Source organism: Amblyraja radiata, chromosome 5 (assembly GCF_010909765.2).
Source record: "Amblyraja radiata isolate CabotCenter1 chromosome 5, sAmbRad1.1.pri, whole genome shotgun sequence".
Lineage (NCBI taxonomy): Eukaryota > Metazoa > Chordata > Chondrichthyes > Rajiformes > Rajidae > Amblyraja > Amblyraja radiata.
In genome coordinates this window covers 110884696-110910937 of record NC_045960.1, presented here as the reverse complement: position 1 = coordinate 110910937, position 26242 = coordinate 110884696, and the positions used below count along the sequence as shown (strand labels likewise).

General features: G+C 44.7%; 1 protein-coding gene across 1 annotated transcript in view; it reads left to right on the top strand.

Annotated features, from left to right (window-relative positions):
• Positions 1-237: 237 nt before the first annotated feature.
• wasf1 (WASP family member 1) overlaps positions 238-26242 on the top strand; it is a 76847-nt gene continuing 50842 nt past the window's right edge. The window contains 1 exon segment of the mRNA XM_033021982.1: positions 238-822. The gene's annotated coding sequence lies outside the window, so the exon portion shown is untranslated.

Genomic DNA, 26242 nt, shown 5'->3' with positions numbered 1-26242 from the left:
TAGCCCGGGCCTCTCCCATTGGCTGGTGGACGGGGTGGGCGGGACCATGGTTCCCCGCATCCTATTGGATGACCGGGCCGCCGCTCTTCTCTTCGCTACGTCACAAACGTCTGGGAGTGTTCTGAAACCGCCCGCCTTCCCGAATTGGTTGGAGGGCGGGGGTGGGCGGGACAGACCGTACGGATCCCGCGGATGCTACTGGCCGCCCGGGCTGCCGCTCACGCGACGTCACAATGCCAGGGACGGTTCCAAGCCAAGCGCGAGCCGCAGCCGGGCCGCGCGCCGCTGGCTGGGTGAGGGGGGGGAGAGAAGCAGCGGCGCCGGCACCGTCAAGCGGGTTGGTTGTCCGTTAATGGATGGGCATCGTCTCTGAACTCGGTAAAGGCGGGCAGTGGGAGCCCCTGGAGAGAGTGAGCCGGCCCGTGGCTGAGTGGGGACGTCCCCCATACCCCCTCGGCGGAGGTGGGCCGTTCCCGCTGTTGTTATCGAGACCGATGTAAACTTGGGGCGGACCGGCTCGAGACAACGAACGACGCGGACCGGCTAGAGACAATCTCCACGGGGGGTGGGGAGAGGGAGGGACTGTGAGGGCCAGGCGGACCGGTTAGAGGCAACGTCCGCGGGGCCAGGAGGATCAACTGGAGGCAACATCCGCGGACCGGCTAGAGGCAACGTCCGCGGGCCAGGTGGACCGGCTAGAGGCAACGTCCGCGGGCCAGGCGGACCGGTTAGAGGCGGCGCGACCGATCGGCTAACGAGGGCAGGCAGAGCTGCCGCGCCTCTTCACACAACTGGACAGTTTTGCCGCTGGAGCCGAGCCGGGTAAGGTGACTAAATCCCAGCGAATGTGGGAGACCGTCGGCAGCTTTTGTTCCGCTAATTGCTGCGGCAATTATATTCCTTGTGTTTGTGCTGGTCGGGCAGGGGCTCGAACCTGATTCCCCCTCTCTACCCCGTCCCCTCACTCTCTATTTCTCCCTCCCCTCCCTCTATATCCCCCCCCCCCCCTCTCTATTCCTTCCCATCCTCTCCATTCCACCTCCCCCGTCTTTCCCTCACCTCCCCATCTCTCCTCCCTCCCTCCCTTCTTGTTTGCCCCCTACCTGTCCTCCTATTTGATTCTCCCCCTCGCCACCTCCATCCGATCCCTGTCCCTCCCTTCTTGCCCGGGGCCCTGCGTTACCTGGGCGCTGGAACTATGGGCGGGCGGCTCGGCTGTGAAGATGCGGCGGATTTACCTCCCTCACACCCGGCCCTCTTCCACAATTTAAAAAAAACATTGTGAAAGGCCGGTGTGTGGGGTGAGTGCTCTGTGAATCTCATCATCCCGGGGTGGTGACTGTGTCCCCTCACACCAGTTGGGCAACTGGGTTCTCCATTGTGCGTGTGTGTGGAGGTTCCCAGAATGAGAGTGCGTGAGTGCAGACCTTTTCTCGATCGCCGCTCACTCACTCCAGCAAAGTTTCCTTCGAGCTCCTCTGGTATCTTTGCTTGTATCCCTGATGACATTTTACTCGCTGTCCACCAATGTATCCGATGGGGGATACACCATTGATACTTTGTCACCAGGGAATCGATTGCCCGGGAGTTACTTTACAGAGACAGCAGATGATGGAATCTACAGCAAAACACAAAGTGCTGGGTGGCACAGCGATAGAATTGCTGCCTGCCATACAGCGCCAGAGTTGTTCTTGTCTACTGTTGTGTAGGAAGAGACTGCATGTGCATTTTGTGTCTAACTTCGGTGTAACTAAGCGGGACAGGCAGCATCCCTGGAGAGACGGACTGGGTGATGTTTCGGGTTGAGACCCTTCTTCAGACGGCTGCTGTCTGTACGGAGTTTGTATGTTCACCCAGTGACCTCCCGGTGCACGGGTTTCCACCCACACTTCAAATGTATAAGTTAATTGGCTTTGGTAAGAATTGTAAATTGTCCTCTAGTGTGTAGGATGGTGCTTGTGTATGGGGGTGATCGCTGGTGTCGTCGCAGACCCAGTGGGCCGACGGGCCTGTTTCCACGTTGTATCTCTAAAGTAAACTAAACTGAGCTGGTCAGGCATCATCTGTGGACGGAATGGTGAGAGGACAACCCTTCCTCTGACTTACGGACAATCTTTATCCTCCTGCCCTTTAAACTATTAAAACAAAAAGCTGGAATAACTCAGCGGGGCAGCCAGCATCTCTGGAGAGAAGGAATGGGTGACTTCGAGCCGAGACCCTTCAGACACTGTTCTGGTGTAACTCAGCAGGTTATACGGCATCTCTGGAGAACATGGATAGGTGATGGTCTGGGTCTGGACCCATCTTCAGACTTATTGACAGTCTTTTTCCTCCCACCCTTCAAACTATTTTATCAAAATGACACAGTGCTGTTGTAATTCAGTGAGTCGGGCAGCATCTCTGGGGGTGGGAAAGGATAGATGATGTTTTGGATCTGGACCCTTCAGACTATCCATTTTTACGTTTACTTTAGAGATACAGCACCAAACCAGACCACTGAGTCCATTCTGACCAGCGATCACCCCGTACACTAGGACTATCCTACACTCTTGGGCCAAGTTGTAATTTTCCTGAAGCCAATTAACCTACAAACCTGCACGTCTTTGTAGTGCGGGAGGAAACCGGCGCACCTGGAGAAAACCTATGCAGGTCACGGGCAGAACGTACAAACTGTACGGACAGCACCCGTGGTCAGGATCGATCACAGGTCTCTGGCGCTGAGAGGCAGCAACTAACTCTACAGCGGCATCACCATGCCGCCCCTGATCTCATGACATGCTGCCTGATCTTGTCTCTGGCTTGCCACCCTGCTGCCCCTGTTTCTATGGCAATGACAAACCAGAGATACTCTCTGTTCATTTCAGTTTGGATACATCTATATCTATCTAACCCCCTCAGCTTGATATGTCACAATTTGGAAGTCAAGTGTTTTATTGTCATATGTCTCAGACGGAACAATGAAATTCTTACTCACGCAGCACAACAGAATGTGTAAACATAGTACTCTGTAAACAGTACAATAAAAGTCCTGTAAAGATCCATATATATTTAAAAAGCTCTATATATTTTGGACTTTTAAAATATATATATTGTGTGTGTGAATGTATTTGTGTGTGTATCTATGTGCACGCACACACACACACACACACACACACACAGACACACACAGTGGTTGTTCCCGTTTGATTCCTTCACGTGCTTACTTCCATTTCCCCAACGTGGAGAAGTAAACCAATGTGATTTCAACTCCAACTTAAAATGCCATGTTTAATTGCCTGTATCCACACATGAAGTGACTGATTTTCATTGTAGGGTGTCTCTTAAATCGCGATAAGAATAAAATAGGATCGCAGGGCGACCTTTGAGCTTGTTGCAGTATTTAAGACATGTCATTGCCAGACAAGGCTGTGGAGGCCAAGTCATTGGATTTTTTTTAAGGAGGAGTTTGACAAATATTTGATGAGTACTGGTGTCATGGTTTATGGGGAGAAGGCAGGTGAATGGGGTTAAGAGGGGAAGATAGATCAGCCATGACTGAATAGTGGAGAAGACTTGATTGGCCGATCCCTTCTCTGGAGATGCTGCCTGACCCGCTGAGTTTTGTGTCTGTCTATCTTTCTCTCTAAACCCCATTCTCCTGCCGTCTCCCCTTAACTATTGACACCCGTACCAATTAAGAATCTGTCAATACCCACCTTAAAAGAGCCCATTAACCTGGCCTCCATAGCTTTCTGTGGCAATAAATTCCATAGATTCATCATCCTCTGACTAAAGAAATTCCTCCTCATTTTCTTTCTTTCTAAAGGTACGTCCTTTTTTTCTGGGGCTGTGACCTCTGGTCTTAGTCTTTCCCACTAGTGGAAACATCCACTCTATCCAGACCTTTCATTATATGCTAAATTTCAATGAGTAACCCATGACACCCTTACTAATCAAATGTCCACCAATGCCCCATATAAATATAGTTCCTTACTTCTGTGGACACGGAGGCCACTTAAAAAAAAAAAGACAAAATAAATGTTGGAGAAACTCAGCAGATCGTGCATCATCTGTAGATAGGTGACGTTTGGCATTTGAATGCTTCTTCAGACATGTAGGAGTTACTCCAGCATTGATGATACAAGACTTGCATATAACCTGTCTTCCCAACGTATTGTTGCATCTGCATGCTGCCTCTACGTGACTTGGTGGCCCCGAGAGAGATGTGCAACATCATGACAGGTACAAATAGGGCAACCCGTATGAAGCGTGCTGGAGTAACTCGGCAGGTCAGCCAGCATTTCTGAAAAGCATGGCGGCGTTTCGGGTCAGGACCCTTCTTCAGAAGAGGTTCTGGTGTTGGACAGGAGGGTCTCGATCCGAAACGTCACCTGTTCATATTTTCCAGGGATGCTGCCTGTCCCGCTGAGTTGCTCCAGTGCTTGGTCCCTTTTTTGTAAACCTGTACCTGCAGTTCCTTGCATCTAACTAGTAAGTCGTTTTACCCTGTGGCAGAGGTGTCCAAAATAGAGGGCACAACATTTAAGGTAAGATGTATAAAGCATTCCAAAGAAAATTTGTTTCTTTCACCCAGAGAATAGTTGGAATATTGGTAGATAGTGCGGGCAGGAACTCAAGCGTTCATCTAAACACGTGTTAAATGTTTGAGTTACTGGGCCACATGCTGGAAAATGGGATTAGTGTAATTGGGTGCTCAATAGCAGGCATGAACATGTTGGCCTGAAAGGCCTGTTTCCAGGCTGCATGACTCTATGACTTGTGCTCAAATAACAACATGGTCGTTATTCATTAAATTCTTGATTTACTAATGGAGTTATGGAGGTTACAAAAGTTATGAGAAGAAGGTTATATGGGGTTGAGATGGAAAGATAGATCAGCCGTGATCTAATGGCAGAGCAGACTCGATGGGCCGAATGGCCTGATTCTGCTCTTGTCTTACGGCTCAAAATATTGTGCAGAATAACAGTCTTGAAAACTGCCTGGAGAATTTGTAGCCTATAATCTGACGACGAAAGAGGATTCTCCGTACTTGTTTAACCGTACTTGTTTTGCTACAACCTTTTTATATAACTGCAACAAAATCATTTTGCAAAGTGAATGTTTCTAGAATACTCAGTTTATTGTGTTGCGCTTTTTATCCCCCCCAAGTGCAAATTAGAACGTGAATTGGAAATCAGACAAGACGACTGTAATCTGAGCAGCTTTTGGAATTCTTGCAGGGCTGTGAACAAAATTCAGTGTTGGGCGTTTGCATTGTGTGGCTGGTGCTGTATGTTTGAGCTTCAGGATTCTGAGGTTATTTTAAAATCTGAGCAAATTATGTTTCATCATAAAAGATCATGTTATGTTTAATCATAAAAGATAATTGGAGAATCCTTTGTCGGTTCGTTTGTAATTCAGGTGCTGTGCTCTGTTTTGTGCATGCATTTCACCAGAAATGACATATAATTGCCATTTATTGTATTAGCTAGGTTTTTGAACTGTGCATGTATGAGATCACAGTTGGGTGCTGCAAATTAATGGCAAATGTTTTAAAGGCTGTGTAATTATGGGCATTATTGTAAACAGTCATCGTGAGGCTCTGAAGACAATCAGAGGAAAGGGTCAGATATTGTATCTGCAATAATGCCTTGGGCAGCCCATGACGCTGGTTGTCATAAAACGTTAAATCATTAGCTACGTAATAAATAAGTGTCAGAACTTCAACCATATTAGTTAAAGGTGTGGTTTATTTTCAGAAAGCTTTTCTCAGTAAGATTGTTTGGAGCAGCGGATGCAGCGTTTGGACTGACTATTTTTAAATTGTGTACAAAATCATGAAAGGAATAGATCGGGTAAGATGCACAGTCTCTTGCCCAGAGTAGATGAGTCGAGGACCAGAGGACATACCGTAGGCTTAGGGTGAAGGGGGAAAGATTTTGTAGGAATCTGAGGGGTAAATCTTTCTCACAAAGGGTGGAGGGTGAGTGGAACGAGCTGCCAGAGGAGGTAGTTGAGGCAGAGGTACTATCATGACATAGATACATAGACAATAGGTGCAGGAGTCAGCAACGCCATTCAATGTGATCATGGCTGATCATCCACAATCAGTACCGCGTTCCTGCCTTCTCCCCATATCCCTGGATTCCGCTAGCCCTAAGAGCTCTATCTAACTCTCTTTTGAATGCACCCAGAGAATTGGCCTCCACTGCCTTCTGAGGCAGAGAATTCCACAATTCACAACTCTCTAGGTGAAAACGTTTTTCCTCATCTCAGTTCTACATGGCCTACCCCTTATTCTTAAACTGTGCCCCCTGGTTCTGGAGTCCCCCAACATCAGGAACATGTTTCCTGCATCTACCAATCCCTTAATTTTATATGACGTTTAAGAAACAATTGGACGGGTTCATGGATAGGATAGGTTTAAGGGCCTGTCCCACTTTCACGACCTTTTTTACTCGTGGACATTTTTCATCGGGCTAGAAAAACGCCCCGACCTACTTGATGCCACGAGTACCTACGACTAGCATCATGATCTACCTACGACCTCGTGACGACCATGCTGCGAGTATGAGTCAAGGGCAAAGTCGTCAGAGGTCATGAAAGTTGGACATGCCCTTTAGAGGGATATAGGCCAAATGCAGGCAGGCAGGTTGGACTAGTGTCGATTATGTATGTTTGTACAGTGTGGCAAGTTGGGCTGAAGGGCCTGTTTCTACACTCTCTGACTCTAAATTCAAATCCCAGCGTTTTTAATTTGCTTAGCGAGGTGTATCTATACTGTCAAATTTGCATTTGTTAGTATGGTCATGCATTTCTCTTGAGATACAAAATAGACAAACTTTCAAATGCATTAGTCACATTTTTTCCCATCAGTGGAAATGGGTAATGGAATTAGATGAACTCAACGGCAAGCTTGGAAACAAATTTAATATTGCCAAATACAAATGACTGACTATAAGTAGCAATTTTGGACTTTTTAATAACCTTTCCAGCCAATCCCACAAAACAGTGAGGAAAACACAAAGTATCAGTTTTATGCACTTTTTTAAATAGTCCTTGAGGATCATTTAGGTGCTGAAATTTTTGCCCAATTCCTGGCTGGGGCCAAAATCGGACCTTAAGCCTTTGTTGGATACGGGGTGACCCCTGACTGTGGGATATATTCTAGGAGACACAGGGAAGTGGTTTACAAAAAAAGATACAAAATGCTGGAGTAACTCTGCGGGTCTGGCAGCATCTCTGGAGAAAGGGCATAGGTGACGTTTTGGCTCAAGACCCTTCATCAGACTCCTCAGATGCTGGTTTACAGAAAAAAGACACAAAGACAGGTACCAACCCAAAACATCAGTGACCGAGGCACTATCTTACACACTAGGGACAATAACCAATAATCAGTAGCACTATCCTACACACCAAGGACAATAACCCACAAACCTATACATCTTTGGAGTGTGGGAGGAAACCAGAGTACCTGGCGGAAACCCACCCGGTCACTGGGAGAACGTTTCAGTTTAGTTTATTGTCATGTGTACCAAGGCACAGTGAAAAAACTTTTGTTGCGTGCTAGTCAGCAGAAAGACAATACATGATTACAATTGAGTCATTTACAGTGTACAGATACATGAGAAGGGAATAACTAACTTTTAGTGCAAGGTAAAGCCAGCAAAGTCCGATCAAGGATAGTCCAAGAGTCATCTGAGAGGTAGATAGTTGTTCAGCACTGCGCTCTGGTTGTGGTAGGATGATTCAGTTCCTGGAAGGCTACTCAGGACTGTCAAGGCTGCCACAGCCAGACATAAAAACAGCTTTTTTCCACGAGTAGTAGCTTTACTCAATAACCAAAAATCTGTCGTCTCCTTTTGTTCTGGTATTTTATTTAATTCGCATGTTTAATCAATAATATTTTATTATTAATGTTTAATGTTTTATGTGTCATTCCTAACTGTCACTGTATGTCATGTTGTCACTTGCGGGCATAGCACCAAGGCAAATTCCTTGTGTGTGAATACTTGGCCAATAAACGTATTCAGTCATTCAGTTGCCTGAATCTGGAGATGTGTGTTTTCACATTTCTATACCTTTGTCTGATAGGATAGGAGAGGGGAGAAGAGGGAGTGGCCAGGGTGCTACTCATCCATGATTATGCTATAAATGCCGTACAGACACCAACCATAGTCAAGATCAAACCCGGGTCACTGGCGCTGGAAGGCAGCAACTCTACCGCTGCGCCACTACAACTAAATATGATTCTGGGTAGTGGTAAATGAGCCTTTTGCAAATTATCCAAACTAACCTACATTGACTGAAGTGCACATACTCAATAACCTGTGTGATTACAAATCTGAATCACTCAGGCCCACTATTGTGTACTATTAACCTCTCGCCTAATCCAGTCCAATGCCCACTAATGGATCATGGTCGGTGTTGGCTGTGCATTAAACGTGGATTAGTGTGGAACTTTTGCAATCTGACTTTTGGCTTCTCTGTTTATTGTTTTGCCTTCTAAAGCTCCCTCACACTGGATTTGCTACAGTGAATGGAATTGTAGTGTAATCAGATTTGCACATGATCCCATGGACTTTACAACTCTTGCATGCGATGACTTAGGTAAATACCAAGATTCTTGTTTTTAAACCATTTTTGATCAAATTTTTCCCTGGTGAAATCAAAATTCAGAAACGTGTAGTGTAGGAAGGAACTGCAGATGCTGGTTTAAACCAAACATAGACACGAAAAGCTGGAATCATTCCGTGGGGCAGGCGGCATCTCCAAAAGGAATAGCGGACTATTCTTCAGAAATTTATTGTAATCTGCTGAAACGCAATTGCGTAGATTTCTGTAAAGATGTTTGGCTATTAGACGGCTGCAATAAGAAAAATCTCCCTTTTTGATTTCAAAATTTACCGCTCTTAGTGATTCAAACATTTTTCACTCGGATGTGTAACTGGCATAGACTTTGTTAATCATGCAATGACTTGACTTTATTTCAGATTATATGTCATACGGTATAGAAACAGGCCTTTTAATCTAACTCGCCTATGCGGACCAACATGCCTCATCTACACTAGTCCCATTTGCCTGTGTTTGACCCATATCCATCTAACCTTTCCTATCCATGTACTTCTTAAAGGGCCTTGGCGACATTTGGGCGACTGTGGAGCGTCAGTCCCCGTAAAACTGTCAAGTTGCACGACATACACGCTGACGTATGCTGTCATGCGGGTGACGACCGAATAGGGTTGAGGCTGTAAAATATTATTCCTTCAATGCATGGATTTTAAACATTAATATATTAAATTTAACACAATAAAATCAATTGTGCAAATGAAAAGATGTCTGAGTCGTCCCGTTTTATTTATATGTATTGGTCCGCTTCCAGATCCACTCACCCGGGATGGATTCAGTGAGTGTAGACTGAACTCTCTTCTCCCCCCCCCCTCCTGCCCCCATCTCTCCTTCTCCACTCCCCCCTACCATTCTCCCCTCTCCCCCCTTCTTTCCTTCCCCCCTCTTCCTCCCTTCTACCTGCTTCACTCTTCTCTCCCTTATCCACTAGCCCCTCCCCTCACATCCTCTTGGCCCCCTCTCCCTCCCTTCTCCCATTCTCCACCCCTCCCCCCCTCCACTTTCCCCGACGCGCCCCCATTTGCGGACCGAGCCTGCGACCAGCGATCCCTGCACACTATCCCACACGCTAGGGACAATTTATGCAAACCTGTGCGCCTTTGGAGTGTGGGAGCAAACCCTAACCGTAACCCTAACTCTAGGTTGATAGGCTTGGTTTAAGTATAAATTGTCCCCAGCGTGTGTGGAATAGTGTGCGGGGGATTGCTGGTCAGTGCGGACTCGGTGGGCCGAAGGGCACTGCATCTCTGAACTAAATGTGACGCAGAGGCCCCTAGGGGTTGGACTCGAACCCCTAATGTTCTGCCTGCTCCTCATGGGAACTAAACCGTTGGCCATGAGTTGTCCCAGAGGCAATATCTCTTCCAATGGTCTCTCCAAGCCCCCAGAGGCAGATCTCTCTTCCAATTGTCTCTCCAAGCCCCCAGAGGCAGCGGGCTTTTCAACTGGGTACAGGCAATGTTGTCAATGTACCAGTGCCACCCACCTGCTCTGGCTATTGAGACTAAATACCCACCACCCATTTTGAAGCAAGGTGAGGGTGCGGAGGGGGGGTGTTGTTCCCAAAGTCTGCATTTATCCCATAGTCAATGTTACCAAAACAGATGATGTGGCCTTTGTGCAGTACTATTAGTGGGATCTAGCTGTCACAGGTTGGCCCATGGCCAACAGTTTAGTTCCCATGAGGAACAGGCAGAAGCTAGGGTTAGGGTTTGGGTTTCGTCCTGCACTACAAAGGCACACAGGTTTGTATAAATTGTCCGTAGCGTGTGTGAGATAATGTCTGGGGGATCGCTGGTCGCAGGCTGGGTCCACAAATGGGGGGGGGGGGGGTGGAGAATGGGAGAAGGGGATGTAAGAGGAGGGGGGGTAGTGTATACAGGGGAGAAGGGAGGAAGAGACTGAAAGGGAAGAAGGGAGAGGGGAGGGGAGAAGGGTATTGGGGGGGGAGTGGAGGAGAGATGGGGGTGGGAGGGGGGAAGAGGGGAGTGGGGAGTTCAGTCTACACTCACTGAATCCATCCCTGTGAAAAGAGTCGGTGGTCGGATCTGGAAACGGACCAATACATCTATAAATAAAACTGAACGACTCGGACATCTTTTCATTTAACACAATTGAATTTAATGCTTTAATTTTAATATATTAATGTTTAAAATCCATGCATTGAAGGAAGAATATTGTACAGCACATCTGTAAAACCCCAACCCTAACCAAGCGTCACCCACAGGACAGCATACGTCAGCATGTGACAGGGAGCACGCAATGATGAGACCCAAATGTGGCCCCAGGATTTTGAACATTCCTAAATCCTGGGGTGACCGAGAAGCACCGCGTGTCACTGCATGTGTCACCAGGCGTCACGACGCGCCAACCTAGGCTGTCGCGTAAATGATGCGCAAGTGTGACGGCCCTTCAAATAAATGTCTTTTGGTACAGCATTGCCTCAACGACCTCCTCTGGCAGCTCGTTCCATATACCCACCACCCTCTGTGTGATAAAGTTGCCCCCCCGGCCTCCAATTAAATTCTCCCCTCTCACCTTAAACCTGTAGTTGATCATTTTATATCTTCTACACTTTTTTAAACTTTCAGTCGTATCTGTTCATCTCACTTGCTAGTGCTTTTGTATCTGGCTTACTAGTATGGAATATACTGCTGAGGTTCTATAAGGCACTGGTAAGGCAGCATTTGGAATATTGGGAATTATTAGGATCAACATTTAGTTTATCAGCACTGGGCCTGTACTTGCTGGAGTTTAGAAGAACGAGGGGGGGACCTCATTGAAACATACAGAGTAGTGAAAGGCATGGATCGAGTGGATGTGGAGAGGACGTTTCCACTAGTGGGAGAGTCAAGGACTAGAGGTCATAGCCTCAGAATTAAAGGCCGCTCTTTTAGAAAGCTGTTGAGGAATTTCTTTAATCCAGAGGGTGGTGAATCTGTGGAATTATTTGCCACAAACGCCTGTGGAGGCCAAGTCAATGGATATTTTTAAGGCAGAAATAAATAGATTCTTGATTAGTACGGGTGTCGGAGGTTATGGGGAGAAGGCAGAAGAATATGGTTAGGAGGGAGAGCTAGATCAGCCATGATCGAATGGCGGAGTAGATCTGATGGACTGAATGGCCTAATCCTACTTCTATCACTTATGACCTTAAAATATATGTTTGTAATGTGTATAAACAACTTGGACGTAAATATAAACAGCAAGATTGCTGGAGTCATGGCTGCAAGGATGGCAGTCAAAGCATACTGTGAAATATAGATCAGCTACAGAAATGGGCAAAGAACTGGCCGATCGAGTTTAATCTGCAAGTGTAAACTATTGCCTTCAGGGGTATAATGTAAAATACAGTTAATGGTAAGACCTTTAACAGCATTGAAGTACATACAGTGGGATTTTAGGAACGAAGTCCATAACCCCATGAACATCCTGAAGAAGGATCTCGATCCAAAACGTCACCCATTCCTTCTCTCCAGAGATGCTGCCTGTCCTGCTGATTTACTCCAGCTTTTTGCGTCTATCCATAACTCCATGAATTGGCATTACAAAAAAACACAGGTTGAGAGTAACTCAGCAGGTCAGGAAGCATCTCTGGAGAGCACGGACAGGTGACGAGTCTGAAGAGGGGTCCTGACCCGAAATGTCACCTATCCATATTCTCCAGAGATTTGCCTGACCCGCTGAGTTACTCCAGCACTTTGTCTATTTCTACTCATTAGATTTGCATATTGAGGACTGTATTCCAGAAAGGAAACATAGAAAATAGGTGCAGGAGTAGGCCCTTCGAGCCTGCACCGCCATTCAATATGATCATAGCTGATCATCCAACTCAGTATCCCATCCCTGCCTTGTCTCCATACCTCCTGATCCCTTTAGCCACAAGGGCCACATCTAATTCACTCTTAAATATAGTCAATGAATTGGCCTCAACTACCTTCCACAGATTCACCACTCTCTGTGTAAAAAATGATTTTCTCATCTCGGTCCTAAAAGACTTCCCTCTTATCCTTAAACTGTGACCCCTAGTTCTGGACTTCCCCAACATCAGGAATAATCTTCCTGCATCTAGCCTGTCCAACCCCTTAAGAATTTTGTAAGTTTCTATAAGATCCCCCCTCAATCTTCTGAATTCTAGCGTGTACAAGCCGAGTCTATCCAGTCTTTCTTCATATGAAAGTCCTGCCATCCCAGGATTCAGTCTGGTGAACCTTCTCTGTACTCCCTCTATGGCAAGAATGTCTTTCCTCGGATTAAGTAATTGGTACTGAGTAATTGGTACAGACTGAGAAACCTAGTGTAGAACACACATCCTGAAATCAGCACCACTGAATGACGTATTTAAGAAAGAACTGCAGATGCTCGAAAAATCGAAGGTAATCAAAAATGCTGGAGATACTCAGCGGGTGAGTCAGCATCTATGGAGCGAAGGAATAGGTGACGTTTTGGGTAGAGTCGAAACGTCACCTATTCCTTCGTTCCATAGATGCTGACTCCCCCACTGAATGAAGTATATTCTTCTGAGATCTCTTTGAACGCTGTATGCTTTCTTTCGATTATTTTTCGATTGGGTTTAGTTTATTATTGTCACGTGTATCAAGGTGCTATCCAGTCAGCAAAGACTGTACACGATTACAATCAAGCCATCTGAAATGTACTGATGAAGGATAAGGATCTATTATGATGCAATATCATTGCTATTGGTGTTGCGTATTAGTGATGAATTTGAACTGATATCAGAAGAGATTGGAGTTGGTGCAGTTATGATGAACTGCATGTTTTTCATGATTGTATTAAACACAAACTAATTTATTTTATGCATGCTATGCTGTCTCTGGCCTGCTCTCACTCTGGCCTTATTCATTTGTTGTCTGTGCTATGTGTGTGTGTGTGTGTATATATACTCTTCCTGCTTTCTATATGCTTTGATTTAACTTGACATTAGTGATTATTATCGCCCCTTCACATTAAAGGTTATCATTAATGAAGTGAATTTAAATCCAATGTTTTAGTTTATTTAATAGAAAATTAAATGTACCATGTAATTAAAAACTGGGCAGACTATTGGACTTGCATCACTAAGACTGTACACTCAATTGTTTTTTAAAAAGTCTACGGCAAATTTATAATTTGTAGTGCTATCAACCGAGTCAACCTGGTAGATGGTAATGAATGAAATACTAATTAACTGCCACAATTAATTTTTTTAACTTAATTGCCATTCATCTCAACTGTAAAAGGTAAAGGGCTACGCATTGGATGAAGTTTGCAAGACAATATGATTTAGTTCATGAAATAAAATACAAAGCTGCAGATGCTGAAAAGACTTAACATCTTGGGCAGCGTCAGTGGAAAAATAAGAACTAGTAGACCCTTGATCGGAACTGATTTAGTTCAAGTTTGGTGGTGTTGTGAACTGAATGCTAAAACATGTCAAGAGAACAAGCTGACAATCGGGTTAATTGTACATTATTTGGCTTTGCACAAACTGAGCCATATGCTTTTGTTCCACACAAACTAAAAACGGCAATTTATACACAGTGTGATCGTGGAATATTCAGTCTCCTCGTGTAATTGGCCGACATTCATTTTGTTAACATATCCAAAGTAATTTTGCTTTAAAACACAGTCAGTGTTTCTGGAGAGATTTATGAAATACTTAAACAATCTTCAGAGTGGCATCGTGGCGCAGCGGTAGAGTTGCTGCCTCACAGCGCCAGTGGACCCGGTTTCGATCCTGACTACGGCTGCTGTCTGTATGGAGTTTGTACGTTCTCCCTGTGACTGCGTGGGTTTTCTCCAAGATCTTTGGTTTCCTTCCACATTGCAAAGAAGTACAGGTTTGTAGGTTAATTGGCTTGGTATATTTCTATATTGTCCCTAGTGTTTGTATGATAGTGGCAATGTGCGAGGATCACTGGTCGGCACAGACCCTGGGCTGAAGGGCGTATTTCTGCACTGTATTTCTAAACTAAACTGAAATTTACCTTAATTTATGTTCTCATTTAAATTCAATGAGATCAATGGCAATTAATTCAAAAAATTTAGTCTAGGCTCTTATTTAGGATTTAATTCATTATTACGTGCCAGATTGACTTAGTTGGTCTGGAAGTCTGTCTGGGGTTTTTCAATTTAACTTCAAGATCTGGGTGGTGTCATCAATGTCAGCATTTTGCTGCCCATCTCGCATTGCATTTGGGAGGGTGGTGTGAGCCAATGCAATTTTTCATAACTTCATAAGTTATAGGAGCAGAATTAGGCCATTTGGCCTATCAAGTCTACTCTGCCATTCAATCATGGCTGATCTATATATCTTTCCCTCAACCCCATTCTCTTGCCTTCTCTCTGTAGCCCCTAACACCAGTACTAATCATGAATCTGTCTTAAAAAATATCCATTGACAGCCTCCAAAGCCTTCAGTGGCAATGATTTCCACAGATTCACCACCCTCTAACAAAAGAAATTCCTCCACATCTCCTTCCTTAATGTATGTCCTTTTATTCTGAGGCTATGACCTCTTGTCTTTTGCTCTCCCACTAGTGGAAACATCCTCTCCTCATCCACTCTATCTAGGCCATTCACTTGGTATGGAGTTCCAGAACTTAGACCCATGGCAATGAAGCAGCACTAATATTTTGCCTGGAACAGTGCTGGAGTAACTCGGCGGGTCAGGCAGCGTCCCTGGAGGACATGGATAGGTGACGTTTCGGGTCGGGACCCTTCTGACTAATTGTAGTAGAAGGGAGAGAGCTGAAAAAGAGATGGGTGTGGGGCAAAGTCTGTCGGGTGATATACAGGTGGATGCAGGTGAGGGAATTTTCAATTTGCCAATGGGTGGACAAAGGCTAGACGTGAGAAGGAGACACAAATATACTTCCAGGTCATGGTGTTATGTAAGTAGGGGAGAGAGGAGTGCCACACTAAATGCACAGTCTTTTTCCCAGCATAGGCAATCAAGAACTAGAGGATCTGGGTTTAAGGTGAGAGGGGAAAGATTTAATTGGAACCTGACGGACAACATTCTCCCCGAGTGGTAAGCTCCCGGAGGAGGTAGGTACGGTGGCAACATTTAAAATATCTTTGTGTAAAAGGAAATGGGTTATACTTAATATAGATTAAAAATGCTGGAGTAACTCAATGGGTCAGGCAGCATCTCTGGAGAAAAAGGATGGGTGATGTTTTGAGTTGGAACCTTTCAAATTAAATATATTTGTCAGGTTTGTGGATAGGAAAGGTTTAGAGGGATTTGGATACAGATAGATGGACTAGCTTGGTCGAGTTGGGCCGAAGGGCCTGTTTCAGTGCTGTATGACTGACATTGTAATTTGTAATTATCTTACATTCATTGAAATTGCTGTAAAACTAGATATCTAAATTAATTTATTTGTGCGGATGTCAAATTTGGAAATAATTCCACAAAGCTCCAGCAAGTATTTGATTTATTTCAGTAATTTTTACTTTCATTTTCCATTTGTTGAAATTTGCTTTGCTGATTGTTCACAGTTTTTCCTAAGATTCATTTTCTGTATAGGGGTTTGAGATGTTCTGAAAATTTTGAGAGGTACTATTTTAAAATTTTACTATTCAAGTTTTTTTCTGTTTAGGAGGTATTTTCATGATTGCTGTTTTTTTGTTCATGAGTTCATGTTTGTGCGGCAGTGATGCAGCAGTACAGTTGCTGCCTTGCAGTGCCAGAGTCTTGGGTTCGATCCTGACAATGGGTGCTGTCTGCACGGAGTTTGCACGTTCTTCCTGTGACTGCATGGGTTTTTTCCGGGTGCACGAAACATGCATTATGGCAGCGTACACATGTTCTATGCTGTATCTCTAAAGTTTAAAGATTTTCTCAGTTGAATTCTAATAATTTTTCGTCTTAATTATAATGGTTCTGAAGTTAAATGCAAAGTGGCGCGTAACACGGCGAGTTTGCTATTACCTGTATGAGTTCATTACTCTATTGCACTATTGCAAATGTCATAATCCTTGTAGCATTCTAGGGTGTTTAAATAGCACTGCATTGTTACAGAGTGTACTAGAGCTGCCACCAATGAATGGCAAGTTATTTTGTTTATTAAATTTTAGATATTCTCACCGAGTGTGTGGAGGTAGCCGTGTCGCAGAGGAGAATATGCTTAATTCTCCTCTCTTTTTATTTTTGGTTTTGCTGCATTGAGGTGAAATCATTCGTGGAAGGTTGTTTTTGAATCGTAGTAATTTAAGATAATTAGAAATTGTTGATGTGCAGCATTATGACAGCGTGCGCATGTTAATAACTGTGCTTCTATTGAAATCTTTGCATCAAAAATAATTGTGCCAAAGTGCAGCGGCTACCAAGAAGATCTGAGGATTTATTCTTGTCTGTTCTTCAATTGCTCTCAACCCAAATTCCAGTCAGATTGAATTAGTCACGGCACCCAGAGGATGGAAAATTCAATTGCTGCTCCGGCTTCTGCTAGCCATTTTGTAATCTGAAAAGTTTGTGGTTGAACGCCAGTCGAGCAAGAGATCGAGTCTCCATCTTCTGGAGAATGAGGAAATTGAAGAAGGCTGGGAAGATTTTTAAGTCGCTCGTGTAAATGGTGTTATTTTCCCATTCGGAATTGCTTTCTTTAATTTGTCTAGTATCTGTTTAGATAACTGGAAACAAAAACGGAATTTTCATACTAGAATGATATATGTATTTTTTTCATTTACAAGTTCGTGAAGAGATTATTCTTCATGTTATTGTGATTTTGGGTAATATCAATACATAGAACAGCAATTTCTAAAAGACACACAATTAGTGTGCTGAACATGATGGCAAGATCAGATCCTATCTACCTGCATATAATCCCCCACCATCAATGGGATTGACAGGAGTCGCTGCCTCAAAAATCATCAGAGATCTGCACCAACCTGGCCACGCTATCATTTCACTCCTGCCATCGGGAAGAAGTTCAAGTTCGAATTTATTGTCACATGCACCAATTAAGGTACAGTGATATTTGAGTTGCCATACAGCCATACTAGGTGAAAAGCAACAATACACAGTCACGTAAAATAAAATTTAACATAAACATCCATGACAGCGGAGTCCACAATCCTCACTGTGATGGAAGGTGATAAAGTTCAATCATCTTCACCCGTGGTCAGGACCTTTGAACTCCCCGCAGTAACCGCTCCCGATGTCCGAAGCCCTCGAGTCGGGGTGATGGAAACTCCGGTGTCGGGACGGATCAGAACACTCCGCGGCATGGATCTCCCGAGTCGGCCTCTTCTTACCGGAGACCACGGGCTTCACGGTGTTAAAGTCCACAGGCTTGAAAATGAATGTTTTTCCCTAGAACCATCCAGCTATTTAACAGCATAACCTCCAAATAAGACTGCATAGCCTTGTGGGCATCGGTTTTGTCTTTGTGCTATTATTTTTTTGTTTGTGTGTGTGTTTTTTCTTGTTTATTATATTATTTACAGAATACCATGCTTACATATTCTGTTGTGCTGCTGCAAGTGAGAATTTCATTGTTTTATCTGGCCATATGACAATAAAACACCCTTGATATCTCTCCAAACCTAAGTTCCTGTCCAAATGTCTCTTAAATGCCACCATTCTATCTGCTTCCACCACTACCCCCAGCAGTGCGTTCTATGCACCCACCACTATGTTTAAAAACAGAGGTTCCTGTAAGTTTCCTGATTGAATGGTGGAGTAAACTTGATAGGCTGAATGGCCTAATTCTGCTCCTAAGTCTTATGAATACAATAGGTTTTCCATAACCCTATATTCCAATCCTCTCATTATAACAGTAAAAACTATTTGACCTCCAAACTGCCTGCTGTGCCTTGTAGATGATCTTCAGTGATGTGCGTGTACAAGTTCACTCGGGAGCAGCGCAGAGGTAGAGATGATACCTCACAGCGCCAGAGACCCGGTTTCAATCCCGACTACAGGTGCTGTCTGAGTTTGCACGTGGGTTTCCTCGCACATTCCACAGGCATGTAGGTTTGTTGATTAATTGGCTTCTGTAGACTGTACCTAGTGTGTAGGGAGTGGATGAGAAGGTGGGATAGCATGGAATAAGTATGAATGGGTGATTGTTGGTCAATGTGGACTCAAGGGCTTATTTCCACAAAGTATCTCTAAACTACAGTCCTTTTAAATGTCTACATTACCCAGTCTCTCACCAATTAACATGCTCAGCTTTTCCACACATGCCTAATTCTCACCCATCCACACAGCATACCATGTCCTGCAATCTACCTGCATATTCATTAACCCACCTACTTCAGCGTTGTCAGCATACGTGGAAATATGACTTTTGGTCTCCTCAGCCAAATCGTTGACATGGATGATGAATAGTTGAGGCCTGCACGTATATCCCATGATATCTCTCTGCTCACAGTCTGTGGATCTGAGAAGTAACCCTTTCTTCCCACTTTCTTTAATGAGTTCAATGTAATATCTTTGCCCTAAATGTTGAGCCCCGGCTGCAGGGGGCAAATTAGACCGGCCAATCGGCCATTGAATCCCTGATGAGGTAGAGAATGACTGCCCACCCCGCTTAGGCGCCATATTTTTGGGAGGGATTTTAAGCTCGCTCTCATGATTTTATACGGATTAAAGGCTGTGCTGAACCATTAGTGGCACCCCTGTGTCTCGCATGACATATAACCATATAACAATTACAGCACGGAAACAGGCCATCTCGGCCCTACAAGTCCGTGCCGAACAACTTTTTTCCCTTAGTCCCACCTGCCTGCACTCATACCATAACCCTCCATTCCCTTCTCATCCATATGCCTATCCAATTTATTTTTAAATGATACCAACGAACCTGCCGCCACCACTTCCACTGGAAGCTCATTCCACACCGCTACCACTCTCTGAGTAAAGAAGTTCCCCCTCATGTTACCCCTAAACTTCTGTCCCTTAATTCTGAAGTCATGTCCTCTTGTTTGAATCTTCCCTATTCTCAAAGGGAAAAGCTTGATCACGTCAACTCTGTCTATCCCTCTCATCATTTTAAAGACCTCTATCAAGTCCCCCCTTAACCTTCTGCGCTCCAGAGAATAAAGACCTAACTTATTCAACCTATCTCTGTAATTTAGTTGTTGAAACCCAGGCAACATTCTAGTAAATCTCCTCTGTACTCTCTCTATTTTGTTGACATCCTTCCTATAATTGGGCGACCAAAATTGTACACCATACTCCAGATTTGGTCTCACCAATGCCTTGTACAATTTTAACATTACATCCCAGCTTCTATACTCTATGCTCTGATTTATAAAGGCTAGCATACCAAAAGCTTTCTTTACCACCCTATCTATATGAGATTCCACCTTCAAGGAACTATGCACGGTTATTCCCAGATCCCTCTGTTCAACTGTATTCTTCAATTCCCTACCATTTATCATGTACGTCCTATTTTGATTTGTCCTGCCAAGGTGTAACACCTCACATTTATCAGCATTAAACTCCATCTGCCATCTTTCAGCCCATTTTTCCAAATGGCCTAAATCACTCTGTAGACTTTGGAAGTCCTCTTCATTATCCACAACACCCCCTATCTTGGTATCATCTGCATACTTACTAATCCAATTTACCACCCCTTCATCCAGATCATTGATGTACATGACAAACAACAAAGGACCCAACACAGATCCCTGAGGCACCCCACTAGTCACCTGCCTCCAACCCGACAAACAGCCATCCACCATTACCCTCTGGCTTCTCCAATTCAGCCACTGCTGAATCCATCTTGCTATTCCTGCATTTATACCCAACAGTTTAACCTTCTTAACCAACCTTCCATGAGGAACCTTGTCAAAGGCCTTACTAAAGTCCATATAGACAACATCCACTGCTTTACCCTCGTCAATTTCCCTAGTAACCTCTTCAAAAAATTCAAGAAGATTAGTCAAACATGACCTTCCAGGCACAAATCCATGTTGACTGTTCCTAATCAGACCCTGTTTATCCAGATGCTTATATATATTATCTCTAAGTCTCTTTTCCATTAATTTGCCCACCACTGAAGTCAAACTAACAGGTCTATAATTGCTAGGTTTACTCTTAGAACCCTTTTTAAACAATGGAACAACATGCGCAGTACGCCAATCCTCGGGGACTATTCCCGTTTCTAATGACATTTGAAATATTTCTGTCATAGCCCCGGTTATTTCTACACTAACTTCCCTCAATGTCCTAGGGAATATCCTGTCAGGACCTGGAGACTTATCCACTTTTATATTTTTCAAAAGTGTCAGTACTTCCTTTACTTTGAAACTCATAGTATCCATAACTACTCTACTCGTTTCCCTTACCTCACATAATTCAATATCCTTCTCCTTGGTGAATACCGAAGAAAAGAAATTGTTCAATATCTCCCCCATCTCTTTTGGCTCTGCAGATAGCTGCCCACTCTGTTTCTCCAATGGACCAATTTTATCCCTCGTTATCCTTTTGCTATTAATATAGCTGTAGAAACCCTTTGGATTTACTTTCACCTTACTTGCCAAAGCAACCTCATATCTTCTTTTAGCTTTTCTAATTTCTTTCTTAAGATTCTTTTTACATTCCTTATACTCCACAAGCACCTCATTTACTTCATGCTGCCTATAATTATTGTAGATCTCCCTCTTTTTCCGAACAAGATGTCCAATTTCCCTTGAAAACCAGGGCTCTTTCCAATTTTTACTGTTTCCTTTCAACCGAACAGGAACATAAAGATTCTGTACTCTTAAAATTTCCCCTTTAAATGTCCACCATTTCTCTTCTACATCTTTCCCATAAAACAAAATGTCCCAGTCCACTCCTTTTAAATCATCTCGCATCTCATCAAAGTTAGCCTTTCTCCAATCAAAAATCTCAACCCTAGGTCCAGTTCTGACCTTCTCCATAATTATATTGAAACTAATGGTATTGTGATCACTGGACCCGAAGTGCTCCCCAACGCATACCTCCGCCACCTGTCCCGTCTCATTTCCTAACAGGAGGTCCAGCACTGTCCCCTCCTCTAGTAGGTACCTCTATGTATTGCTGCAAAAAACTATCCTGCACACATTTTACAAACTCCAAACCATCCAGCCCATTTACAGAATGTGTTTCCCAGTCTATGTGTGGAAAGTTGAAATCTCCCACAATCACTACCTTGTGCTTACTACTAATATCTGCTATCTCCTTACATATTTGCTCTTCCAATTCTCGTTCCCCATTTGGCGGTCTATAATACACCCCTATAAGTGTTGCTACACCTTTCCCACTTCTCAGTTCCACCCAAATAGCCTCCCTAGATGAGCCCTCCAATCTATCCTGCCAAAGCACTGCTGTAATATCTTCCCTGACTAGCAATGCAACACCTCCACCTCTTGCCCCTCCAATTCTATCACACCTGAAGCAACGAAATCCTGGAATATTTAGTTTCCAATCACAGCCCTCCTGCAACCATGTTTCACTGATCGCCACAACATCATACTTCCAGGTGTCTATCCAGACTCTAAGCTCATCCACCTTTCTTACAATGCTCCTAGCATTAAAATATGCACATTTAAGAAACCCCCCGTCTCTTCTTCTCTGTTTATTTCCTTTTTTTTCTTTCTCCTCTTGTGTCCGAGTGCTTCCCTTTTCTGCTTCCTGCCTCCCATTCTGTCTACTAGCTTTCTCTATTTGAGTCCCTCGCCCCAACCATTCTAGTTTAAAGTCTCCCCAGTGACCTTTGCAAATTTCCCCGCCAGGATATTGGTCCCCCTCGGGTTCAAGTGCAACCCATCCTTTCTATACAGGTCCCACCTTCCCCAAAAGAAGTCCCAATGATCCAGAAACTTGAATCCCTGCCCTCTGCACCAGTCTTTCAGCCACGCATTTATCCTCCACCTCGCTCCATTCCTACTCTCACTGTCGCGTGGTACAGGCAGTAATCCTGAGATCGTGTTCAAAAGGGAACTGCCTGAGATTGTTACCTTTTTGGTCCTTTTCCTTAACTCTCCTCCCAACTCCCTAAATCCTCCCTTCAGGACCTCTTCACTTTTTTTACCTATGTCATTTGTACCAATATGTACCACGACCTCAGGCTCCTCTCCCTCTGATTTCAGGATATCTTGGATGCGTTGAGACACGTCCGAGACCTTGGCACCAGGGAGGCAGACCACCATCCTGGTCTCCCGACTGTGTCCACAGAAACGCCTATCCGACCCCCTAACAATAGAGTCCCTAATTACTATTGCCCTCTTCTTTTTTTCCCTACCTTTCGGAGCAACAGGGCCGGTCTCTGTGCTGGAGGCCCGTCCGCTGTTGCTACCCCCGGGTAGGCTGTCATCCTCATCCGTACTCAAACAGGAGTACTTATTTGCAAGGTGTACCGACATTGGAGTACTCCCTCGTTCCTGCCTCTGCCCCTTCCCCTTCCTTAGCGTGACCCACATGTCTCTCTCCCGTGGTTTTGGAGTGACCACCTCCCTATAACTCCCCTCTATGACCTCGTCACTCTCCCTGACCAGACAGAGGTCATCGAGCTGCTGCTCCAGGAACCTAATACGGTCCCTTAGGAGCCCCATCTCTCTGCACCTGGTGCAGATGTGGACGTCTGGAGGGCCATCCGCCACCATGACCTCCCACATCTGACATCCAGAACAGTACACTGCTCTGACTGTCATTCTCTCGCCTTACCCTGGATCCGATACCAGTATAATCCAATAGAAACTGCTGGGAGAAATCAGCAGGTATCTGACACAAACAGCTGCTCCCTCTTGCCCTTTAAACTGCACCTTTATTATATAATCAAAAAGCACTGTACCTTTAGCCCACTGTACCTTTAGCCCACTGTACCTTTAGCCCACTGTACCTTTAGCCCACTGTACCTTTAGCCCACTGTACCTTTAGCCCACTGTACCTTTAGCCCACTGTACCTTTAGCCCACTGTACCCTTAGCCCACTGTACCTTTACTAAAGCACTGTACCTTTAACCTGAAAGCAGAAATGCTAACCTGAGGTAGCACCCAATCAGCTGCTTCCTCTAGTCTGCTTCCACCAATCAGCGGTTTCCACCAGAAACCCTTCCTATGGAGTGTGGAACGTTACGGGATTTGGTAAGCCCTGACCCTCCTCCACTGTCTCCAACGGTCCCGGGCCTCTGTGAAAACAAGCCCCGTGCCCGATTTAAGTACTCACCGCCCTGACCCTCCTCCACTGTCTCCAACGGTCCCGGGCCTCTGTGAAAACAAGCCCCGTGCCCGATTTAAGTACTCACCGCCCTGACCCTCCTCCACTGTCTCCAACGGTCCCGGGCAAAGACATGACTCAGAAAAAATCTACCACCATAGAAACAAAATTTGCAGGGTGGCAAAGTTGAAAGTGCCGCACAGCGGTGCAGCTGTAGAGTTGCTGCTTTATAGCGCCAGAGACCCGGGTAGGATCCTGAGTACGGGAAGCCAATTAACCTACAAACCTGCACATCTTTGGAGTGTGGGAGGAAACCGGAGCACCCAGAGGAAACCCACCAGGTCGCAGGGAGAACGTACAAACTCTGTACATACAGCATCCTTGGTCAGGATCAAACTCGGGTCTCTGGCGATGTAAGTGTTTGTACATTCTCCCTGTAACCGCGTAAGTTTTTTCTTGGTACCTCCCACACTGTAAAGACGTACAGGTTTGTAGGTTAATTGGCTTCAGTAAATTGTAAATTGTCCCAAGTGTGTAGGATAGTGATTGTGTATGGGATGATTGCTGGTCGGCAAGTGGGCCGAAGGGCCTGTTTCTGCGCTGTATCTCGCAAGTCTAAAGATCTGCAAGTTGCAGACTTGGTTGAGTGGGGACAATGAAACAACGGTTGTTTAATTCGGAACCACCAGTTCCAGGCAGAATAATTTGGATTTATGGCTTTGTCTGAGAACCAATGAAAATTGGTTACTATTTCCATCTTTGAAACTTCCTGAGTTGGCTCTTTCTGTGTCTACGTAAAAGCATGCGCACACACACACAATCTTCACATTGAGACTTCACAATCTTATGTTTTAGCAGAGCCTGGAATCGTTCCAGTTCCTCTGTTCTGGACACTCCTCTACCTCAGAATCTCTAAAAAAAGAAAGTTTTTTCCAGCCTGTTTTGTTGCATTTCTAACAAATAAATTCTAACAATAAAACAAATTGAATTTTCTTTGAAATAAATGGAAAATTGAAAATTAATATGCTTTGATGGAGGTAAAAAGCGCACGTCACTAGAACAACACCATATAATAAAATAGCAAATACTCATCTGAAAGACCAAGCAATGCAATTAAATGTTAGGTCAGTTGTATAGAATATATTCACACATTTATGGTGCGTCATCTACGTTTGAGCATCTTAGAACTGGGTGAAGATAGGATTAACATGAGATTGGTGTAAATGTGTGCCTGATAATTTAGCGATACAACATGGAAACGGGCCAACCGAGTCCACACCACCCATTGATCACCCATTCACACTAGTTCTATGATGCTCTGCTTTCCCACCCACCAAAATTAACCTGAATACCTACGCATATTTAGAGGAAACCGGAGCATCCGGAGAAAAACCCATGTGGTTACAGGGAGAACGCACAGTTAGTTGTCAGGATCGAACCCATATCGCTGGCGATATAAGGCAGCAACTCTACCGCTACACCACTGTGCCACCCTTAAAGCAGAGCAAAATATTCAATGTTTAGGTGTAGACTGGGAGATTGATTGATTCATTGTGTGGAAACCATATGTCTCATTGATTTAGTTTTCAAGAAATTTCCATGTGGCAGAATCTCAAATTAAATAATGGGGTACGGTTTTGTATTTGGTGCAATGGGGTGTGCAGGCATCTATACTTGCAGCTCGGTTCACAATCACCCCTCAACCCCCACCCGGTGTTTCCACTTTGAAGGAGATTACCCGGAATTCGGGAAATTCTGGTTGTCTTCGGGTAATTTCGGGAAATTTCCTGGCCCGATAAACCTTCCCCAACTGCGCACGCGCGGGGAGACGTGAAGGGGTCCAATCAGGCCCGCTGGATGATTTGCGGAAACAAAGTATGTACCTGTGTATTTACGACCCTGCGCAGATGGGGGGGGGGCCCGTCCGCTGTGTCACAATTGAAAATGGCACCGGTGACGCGGCAGGGACCGTCTCCCCGAGTATGCTCAGTGGGCCCGGTATCTGCACGTGCGCAATTGGGGAAGGCTTACCGGGCTGGGAAATACCATCAAATTCCAGGTAATTTCGAATTCTATTTCAGGAAAAAAAATGTTGAGGTGTGGAAGCACTGCCTACACCTCTATCCAGATCAACCTATAATTAAACATTCAACAGCTGAGAGCAATAGGAAGACACAACCAACCTTGCATCTCAACTGAGATCAGGAGTAGGAAATTGCAACCTTCACGTGGTCCACCCTGTTTCGACTAATGCAATCAACCTGGCATGCACAAACAGACATCAGCGAAAATCCCGAGGGGGGGAAACGACGACACGTCCTCTCCATGTTTTGAGTGGAGAGGGACAATGTTTTGTAATCCGGATTTTCAAATTGGATGAAAAAATCTATTAAAAAATGTCCGCTTTCCGCGAGACAGTGAGGGTGGGACTGATAATCGAGGGCGCCGATTGGACGAGAGAGACGTCGGTCAGCAGGCAATGGGTGGGGGGGGGATATG